We start from the raw sequence: 9,233 nt of genomic DNA on the forward strand, positions 1-9,233 counted from the left end.
TTTTCTTTCATTCAATACCATCAATGGTTGACCATCTTGTTCAATAGTGGGATGTGAGACTGAACCCAGGATAATAGTAACAATCTCTGCCACTCTCCTCCCCAGTCAATCACTAACATTCCTATCGTCTAATATCTCAGCATATGTAGCATGAACAGGCACAGCAATATTAAGGGGAGAAATTGTGCTCCCTCTGCCATTTAAGATATGCGGTACTAGCTTGCGTCTCGCTAACATCAGACACTATAGAAAATGAAGATGCGGTCTGGCTCCGTTACTTACAGGCCATCATATGGGACATTTCTAATGATGGAGTGGCGTATACTGTATGTCTCTTCCTATCTTTCCCCATCTGTATTTGTGCTAGCATATACCTTCTGCTGTCCTCTCCCCTTTACGCTGAAGTGTTGCCCCTTTTTTGCCATAGCTCTCCTACTTCTACCTTTCCATCTCTCCCTCCCCGTTTCCACCTTTGCTTCCTCCTCTACCCCCAGCTATCTGTACTCTTCCCCTCTGTCCTATATCCCCTCTTCTTATTGTCTCATTTTACCAATTGCCATCTTTGCCCTCCTTGTCTCTCCTCTCTTCATCTTTGCCCTCCTTGTCTCTCCTCTCTTCATCTTTGCCCTCCCCTATCCATCTTGTTGGCACAGATAATTGTCTGTGAGTGCTTACTGCTTTGCCTCAATAACAGGATGAATCTTTAGTGCAGGGATAGATGGGACATAATGATACAGCGGTTCCATCGGCAGGGCCAGAGCGCCACGGGTGCCGCTTATTGTGAGTTAGCCCCAAGTATTGTAAATATGAGTTTTTTTTTTTTTACACAAATGTACATGTTTTAAACTCTCCTAGGTTGGGGGCCCATTGGGACAGTTTGTTTTTGACCACCACAACAAACTCTTATTCTCTTTTACCATGTGGAATAATATGATCGACCGACGACTGACGTCGACACATTAGACAAGCAAGGAGAGAGTAGATTGAGAGTATTCGTGTTATCTGTGGTACATAGAGTAACGTGTGTGTGTGTTTCTGGCAGTGCCTTTCAGTCAAGGAGCATTAAGCAATGGGTGGGGGGGGGGGGTCTCAGGTCTCTTCAGAACTTGACATTGTTCGCAAATACCTACAGTGACACACTCACTCCATCTCTCTCTCACAACATTACAATTGTTCTACTTAAATGGTTGATTTCAAACTGTTATCAGGATGATGTCATTATTTTTATAATGTTAGCTGATTGTAGTTAATGACTTGTGTGTTTTTAATATAGCTCCTGTAGTGGTTCCCTACTATCATGCTCACAGAGGTAGAAGTACCTGCTACCACACCACACATTCTGCTAATAACAACCCTGTACTGATGATCAACCTATGGTCTGGGCTTGGTTGGACTAAAACCTTTACGGCATTTACTCAGACTGAATCCTGAGGTACGTTGTCCATCTCAGCAGGACTGAGACTAAGGCTGTCCTGATATGGACACTGTACTACTGGGGGGGTTTCTAACAAGAGTTTGAGAAGTTAGAGCTCAACATTCAACTGTGGCTTTATCTGGCTCCAGACCAAGAAAACACAACATATCAGACCATCTAGCAGGGTCCTCATGTCATGACTCAGTGGTTAGAGGTCCAAGCACCTCATTTACAGAAACCTCAGGCTATGAGTTCAGGTACTTCAAAAGCCATACCAACCCATTCACACCCTGCTTGGGTGCAAAACAAAAAAAACGATATCGCCCCAACTAAACTAATATGATTCTGTCTTAATGTGCCATTTCAGGGACGAAGGAGCCCTATGGTCGTTCTAGTGCCGTAGACTCGCAGGTCTTGTCTGTCGCAACATGACTCCTGGCTCCTACATGTTCAAAGTGCTGAGTTCTGCCTCTGAGACCTGAAAGCCACTTCCAAATGGACATCAGAGTGACATTGGCAACTTTTAGGACTTTGGTCCATTTCAACCACCATTACTCTCCAATCAGAAGAGGGAGCATGTGGAGGGAGGAGGAGAGGAATGGGGGAGATTACCAGACAGCTGACATGTGTACATGGAGTAGCACAAGTGGCATAAGGGAGCTTTTTTTCAATGCACCAGCCCAGGCACTGTGCTTCTTCTTGCATAGGGGCTGGGATATCTTGAAAGTATATGCCCGAAAATCTCTGTGACGGGATTAGCCGAGAGTTCTGAATGATTTCCTAAGATCCTGTGACTCAACAATTCCGTGATCCAGGTTCTAGCGGTTTTAAGAGCCACTATTCCAACGTTGAAAAGCTTCCCCTCTGGACAAGGGACACTTTTTTTTTTTTTTTTTTTAAAGTTTGTTCCGCTTCCCTTTCTGCTACTTTCAGGCATTCATCAACCCCTCTCGTCCTCCCCTCCCTCTCTTCTCACTACCTCACCATCACTTCCACCTCTTGCACAATCTGCTAGGTTTGAGAGTTTTTCCTTTCTTCCCTCTGACGGCATGCTTGGCATGCAGCCCTTATAGCCAAATTGGTTTACATTGGGGAGATAAATGCTCTGCAAATGCGCTTAAACACATACAGTCAAAAATGCAGACCGTGCGTGTCAGGATTAGTATCCAAGTCAGGGGGAGAAAGAAGAGCATCTCGGCCATACAAAGCTGAGGAGCCGCTAGTGAAGCCTGCAGATACAGGCCGGCTCATCCACTTTTCAGAGCAGGACTTAGCTTTTGCATGCTAGTCTGTAATTCCGGGAATTGTAAAACTTGTCGGCCAACAATGAAACTCCTTACGCCGTATTGTTTCAAACGGGTGAGCAGACCTGGGCGTTACTATGCGCCGCTGGTGGAGGGAGTCTGGGTGGTTCTTCCGTAGGAGAAGTTGGCCCAGTAGCAGGTCTAGGATCAGTTTGGTATTGGTGATTGCTCTATTGCAGTGGTTTTCAACCGATGTGCCGTGGCACCTTGAGGAACTCTCAGGTGTGCAGCAAACACAAATGGTATGGATTATTTTTGGGAACACACACTTATAAACGTGACCTGTATAATTTTGACTTGGGAGCACCAGTGCCGCTCATATAATACATTGAATGGCACAGCTACATCTGTATCGTTGTTTCAAGTCTGGTACGCTCAGGCTGTTATTTTTGTATAGTTTGAGTGGCGCGCATCACGAACAATCACTTGAATCATTATACTTCGCCTGTGAGAATTGTTAGAACAGACAAGGCAACTAGGCAATTCTTATTAGACAGCTGTACCAAAGCCTATGTCAAAAAAACAAACAGAGCATGGCTTTGTGTGTATGTATTTTTATTTTATTAAACTTTTATTTAACTAGGTAAGTCAGATAAGAACAAATTCTTATTTACAATGACAGCCTACCAGAAGACAAAAGCTCTCCTGCGGGGATGGGGGCTGGGATTAAAAATAAAACATACAATTTAAAAATATAGGACAAAACACACATCACCACAACAAGAGAGACCTAAGAAAACAACGTAGCATGGCAGCAACACATGAAAACACAGGATGGTAGCAACACAACATGACATGTTAGCAGCACAAATCATGGTACAAAGGGCAAGAAGGTAGAGACAACAATACATCACACGAAGCAACCACAACTGTCACTGAGTGTCCTTGATTGAGTCTTTGAATGGTTGCACCTTTACAATGCCAAAAACCTCTTGTCTGTAGCCCAAAACCATTCAAAACGAAGTATCTATTTTAACAGACCTAAAAAATATATATTTCTAGCTCGACAGGACAGAGTTTAGGAAACCCTGCTCTATAGCACAGGTGTCAAACTCATTCCATGGAAGGCCGAGATTCTGTGGGTTTTCACTCCTCCCTGTGTATTTCATTGATGAATTAAGGTCACTGATTAGTTAGGAACTCCCCTCACCTGGTTGTCTAGGTCTTTAATTGAACACAAATTGAAAGGACGTAACTAAAACCAGCAGACGTACAGCCCTCCAGAAATTGCGTTAGACCCCTGCTTTAAAGGGAAAATAGTAGCAGGTCTAGGAAAGTAGTAGCAGCCCATACCCTGACCTTAACCAGGCCTAACCTTAATAACCCTTTGACGTTCTTCTGTCCTTGAAGTCATTGTTTTAAGTCAAGGCTTGTGAGGTTAAGTTGTGAGGAGATGTTGACTTTTTTGGGGGTGACCTTGCTTAATGGAAAGATTCACCCTTTTTGAATGTCATATCATTTTTGTGAATCTGAGCGATGTTCTATCGATTCCCGTGGTAATTTCCTGTTTTCATATTTATCTCAGCTATTGCTGTTCAAGCAGGCAGAAATACATCCGGTATGACAAGTTTTACATCATAACGTTCAAAGTCTGAATTGTTTATTTTAATAGAAGTCAGGAAACAAATGAATGGAGTTTGAGTGAGTTGTGCTGAGAGTCAGCATCTGATCCTCCTCAGTAACTAAGATGTTCTAATTCTAAGGACCTGTGCTGAATGCAAACAAGTGGTCATGTGTGGGATTGTGTCTTTATAACAAAAGTGGTTGTATATTCAGATAGCATTAGTGTTAAACAAGGAGAACTATGTAGAGAGAAGTTCACTGGCAAAGAGCCCCAGACATATGGACCCGGTCCTTGCGGGGGGAGAGTGGGTGGTGTTGAATGGAGCATCGCTAACCTTTGACCCTTGTCATGGTGACTTTTCTCATTCTCAGCGGAGAAGTCGGTGAAGTAATCCTGCAGTCATGGATGTGAATGCATTCATATGTATATGAAGACAGGTAGTCTAGCGCTTAGAGAGTTGGACCAGTATCCGAAAGGAAGCTGGTTCGAATACCCGAGCCGACAACCTGAAATAAAAAATGTGATCATCTGTCAATGTGCCCTTCCGCAAGGCACTTAACCCTAATTTGCTCCAGGGGCGCCGTACTACTATGGCAGACCCTGTAGAAGAACACATTTCACTGCACCTATCCAGTGTTTGTGACAATACATGTTTTTTTTTATATAGTCTGTTCATTGTTATATTGTTATTTCCTCTAGTCATATGCAGAAACACATCCCATCAAGTAAACTATCTATCTGAGTAAATTCAACACAAACCATCTAGTTGAGTACAGATATAGGATCATCATTTGAGCTTGTTTGCTACAGCAGGAAAATAATCTTGCAGCAACAGGAAATGTGGTTTATAATTTAATGGACATTTTTGTAGAGGTAAATGCATTCGTAAGGGAAAATCAAGTCTGAAATATCAGTGGAAAATACGAACTTCAGAAACCTTTTTTTAAACTTCAAGTACCCTACACGTTGAAAAGGACATGCATTGTAGGAAAGTTCTCCTGCAACAGGGTGATCAAATTCAGATCCTACATCTGTATACTCAACTCATCTAATTGGTCACTACTTACTTTCCCGAGTAGACCAGACATCAGTGATTTTACTGTAAAGATCACTGGATTATTCAGACCGCTATAGAGCTCAGACAACTTCATGTATGACGCTATTCATCATTCAACAACAAATGTATTACATGCATGATTGATACAGTTGGATACAAGGGAATGTTCTACGAGAAGTCAACGTTCACAGGACACCTGGTGCTGTTTCTCCTTATGGGGACACTGCCATGCCTGCCTCCTCCCTGTCCGATAGCATCAGTATAACAACCCTCCCTTATGAACAGCCATTGGATTGGGTCTGTGTTTTTGTGCGTGCATGCATGTGTAATGCGGCATCGGGGAAACTCTGGAAATACTGCTTGTAAACTGGGCGCAATGTGTTGTGCCTTCACAGGCTTTGAACTCGAACGCTGAGGGCAAACAAGCTGCGTCAACCATGGACTGAAAGTACAGCTATGCTCGTAAACAATTTATAGTGTTAAAAATTCATAATTGAATTGTTTTTATAAATAATATTTTGTTGCATTTAACTGCCAAAAAATGCTGTTATGTAGGTAATTTCCTTTTAATATGTCATGTCAGAGTTTAGCATGTGGGAGAAGTCAACGCTCAGAGATTATACATTTCCCACTAGAATGTACCCGTTTGAGGGGTGTTCAAGTGGATTTGTCCTAGTCGCTTGCTGGTATTTACCAATTTACGAGATGTTATGAATGCAGCATAACTTCCCAGACTCCAGTCATTCACCCAGCACCCCCCTCCTCCCCCCACCCCTCCCTCCAAATCCATGCCCCCTAGACCTCCCAACACAATACCCCCCTGATCCCAGCACAGTCCCAGCACAACCCAAATAATAGCGCACCATTCATTTAATCATTGTTTTTCCCCCCTCTTTCACTCCCTTTATGGGCCCACTAAAGGTTTTAACTGGGCAGAGAAGGAGGGCTGTCACCCAGGGAACCTTAGCCCATTGATGAAGTGACAGGCGCTGCCAGAATATGATCCTAATCCTGTTTCCAGCATTCTCTTAGACCGCTGGCATCGCAATTCCTCCACACATTCTCTGAGCTGTCAACGAGGAAAATCCCTCCTAATAGCACATTACCCAGATACACATCAAAGAGCTCATGGAAACCTTCCTTCAGCGGCTTAGCAGTGTCGTGTATACACACACACAGCATTCACATTAACCAGTCCACACACAAACTCACGATATACAAATGTGTGTACATGCACAAACCCCACTGATTAACGTAACATGACCACATAATCACACAGGCTTGAACAACCCAATATTTCTCTGGCAGGATTTTTAATATCAACAAATGATTTGAAATGACAGAGGAAGTTTTTTTTCTATAATTTTTATCGTTTTTATGTACTCTGCAACTTGATATCCATCCGTTACATAAGTGGGACAGAGATTTCTGATTTTATGGGTTGAGGGAGTGAGAGGGTGGACCATGGTAAACAGGTGTCTAAACTTTGCTGATTCTAGGAACCCTTTCAGTTCTATTTCATCTTATTCTATTCTTACTTAATCCATCGATATCCCAACCCAAGGTAATCCTTCTTATGGCAAAGCATTCTGTTTTGGTGCAGCCAAACCTTGACTGACAGGGCCGAGAAGGGAAGTGGAGGAGGGGGATTGGGGACTCTTTAGAGCCTGACACTGTGTTTCAGTCATTTCCTTTAGGATTAGTTACTCTGCATTCGGTGGACAAGTGGCATGGGCTGTGTGTGTGTGTGTGTGTGTGTGTTCTGTTTGAGATGAGGGTCCTGAAACCGGGACTTCAGCTCTGTGCATGTTTGCGCCAAATAATTGGGTTTTGGGTGTAACGTGGAAAGTTAATTGTGCATTGTGTTAACAGTAATCATGTATTTGGGAGGGATGCGTAGTTACACTGAACAAAAATATAAATGCAAAATTCAACAATTTCAGTTACAGTTCATATAAGGAAATCAGTCAATTGAAATAAATTCATTAGGCCCTAATCTATGGATTTCACATGTCTGGGGATGCAGATATACATCTTGGTCACAGATACCTTAAAAAAAAAGGTAGGGGCACGGATCAGAAAACCAGAGAGTATCTGGTGGGACCACCATTTGGTTCATGCAGCGTGACATCTCTTTCACATAGTTGATCAGGCTGTTGATTGTGACCTGTAAAATATGTTGTCCCACTCCTCTACAATGGTTGTGTGAAGTTGCTGAATATTTTCAGGAACTGGAATATGCTGTCGTACACGTCGATCCAGAACATCCCAAACATGCTCAGTACGTGACATGTCTGGTGAGAACTGGGACATTTTCAGCTTCCAGGAATTGTGTACAGATCCTTGCAACATGGGGCCGTGCGTCATTCTCAAACATGAGGTGATGGTGCCGGTTGAATGGCACGACAATGAGCCTCAGGATCTCGTCACGGTATCTCTGTGCATTCAAATTGCCATCGATAAAATGCAATTGTGTTTGTTGTCCGTAGCTTACCCTGACTGGGAATACAGATTGTGTGTATGGCGTTGTGTGGGCAAGCGGTTTACTGATGTCAACGTTGTGAACAGAATGCCCCATGGTGGCGGTGGGGTTATTGTATGGGCAGGCCATAACCCCGCCGCCACCATGGGGCACTCTGTTCACAACGTTGACATCAGCTAACAGCTTGCCCACACAACGCCATACATGCCATCTGCCCAGTACAGTTGAATCCGGGATTTATCCATGCACACTTCTCCAGCGTGCCAGTGGCCATCAAAGGTGAGCGTTAGCACACAGTAGTCAGTTACAATGCCAAGCTGCAGTCAGACCGCGGTGAAGATGACGAACACACAGATGCGCTTCCTTGAGACAGTTTGTGCAGAAATTCTTCATCAGTAGTGTGAGTGACTGGTCTCAGATGATCCCACAGGTGAAGAAGCTGGATGTGGAGGTCCTGGGCTGGCGTGTTTACACGTGGTCTGCGGTTGTGAGGCTGGTTGGACATACTGCCAAATTCGGTAAAACAATGTTGGAGGGAGCTTATGGTACAGAAATTAACATGCAATTCTCTGGCAACAGCTCTGGTGGACATTCCTATAGTCAGCATGCCAATTGCACGCTCCCTCAACTTGAGACATCTGTGGCATTGTGTTGTGACAAAACTGCACATTTTAGAGCAGCCTTTTATTGTCCCCAGCACAAGGTGCACCTGTAATGATCATGCTGTTTAATCAGCTTCTTGATATGCCACACCTGTCATGTGGATGGATTATCTTGGCAATGGAGAAATGTTCACTAACAGGGATGTAAACTCATTTGTGCACACATTCAGAGAAATAAGCTTTTTTGTGTGTATGGAACTTTTCTGGGATATTTTATTTTAACTTTTAAAAAAACTTTACATTTTGTTAAATTCCCCAGCAAGAACACAATGTCGCTCAAACAGAAGGGGGAAATAACAGTCACTGACCAACAACCAAAACAAAACGGGTGTGGTTTTAGGAGGGGTTTTGAAAGACACATGGGGGGTGTCCACTGAAAGTTGACTAGCAACAACACCTGGAACCTAGAAGACAACCACCATGAACGCCCACTAAATTTGCACAGGAAGAGGCAAACGAAAGAAAAACCTACACCAAACTTAAAGACAGGAAGCAAACCAAAAAGGTAGAGCAAAACAAACTCATATAAAGGATTGTTTGTTTAGAACTCAAACTAGAGCGCACCAACTAAAAGTGTTAATCCTCCGCATCTATCCAGACAACTGGTACGCTGGGCCAGCCACTCTTAAATAGCACCTGGGACAGCACAGGTGAAACACCTCCCCACTAACGATATGGCAACCAGCACAGGTGTAACACATACTGACTAACGAGGTGACACCAATCGGCGTGCCCTACGTGCTAATGATC

Source organism: Salvelinus fontinalis, chromosome 12 (assembly GCF_029448725.1).
Source record: "Salvelinus fontinalis isolate EN_2023a chromosome 12, ASM2944872v1, whole genome shotgun sequence".
Taxonomy (NCBI): Eukaryota; Metazoa; Chordata; class Actinopteri; order Salmoniformes; family Salmonidae; genus Salvelinus; species Salvelinus fontinalis.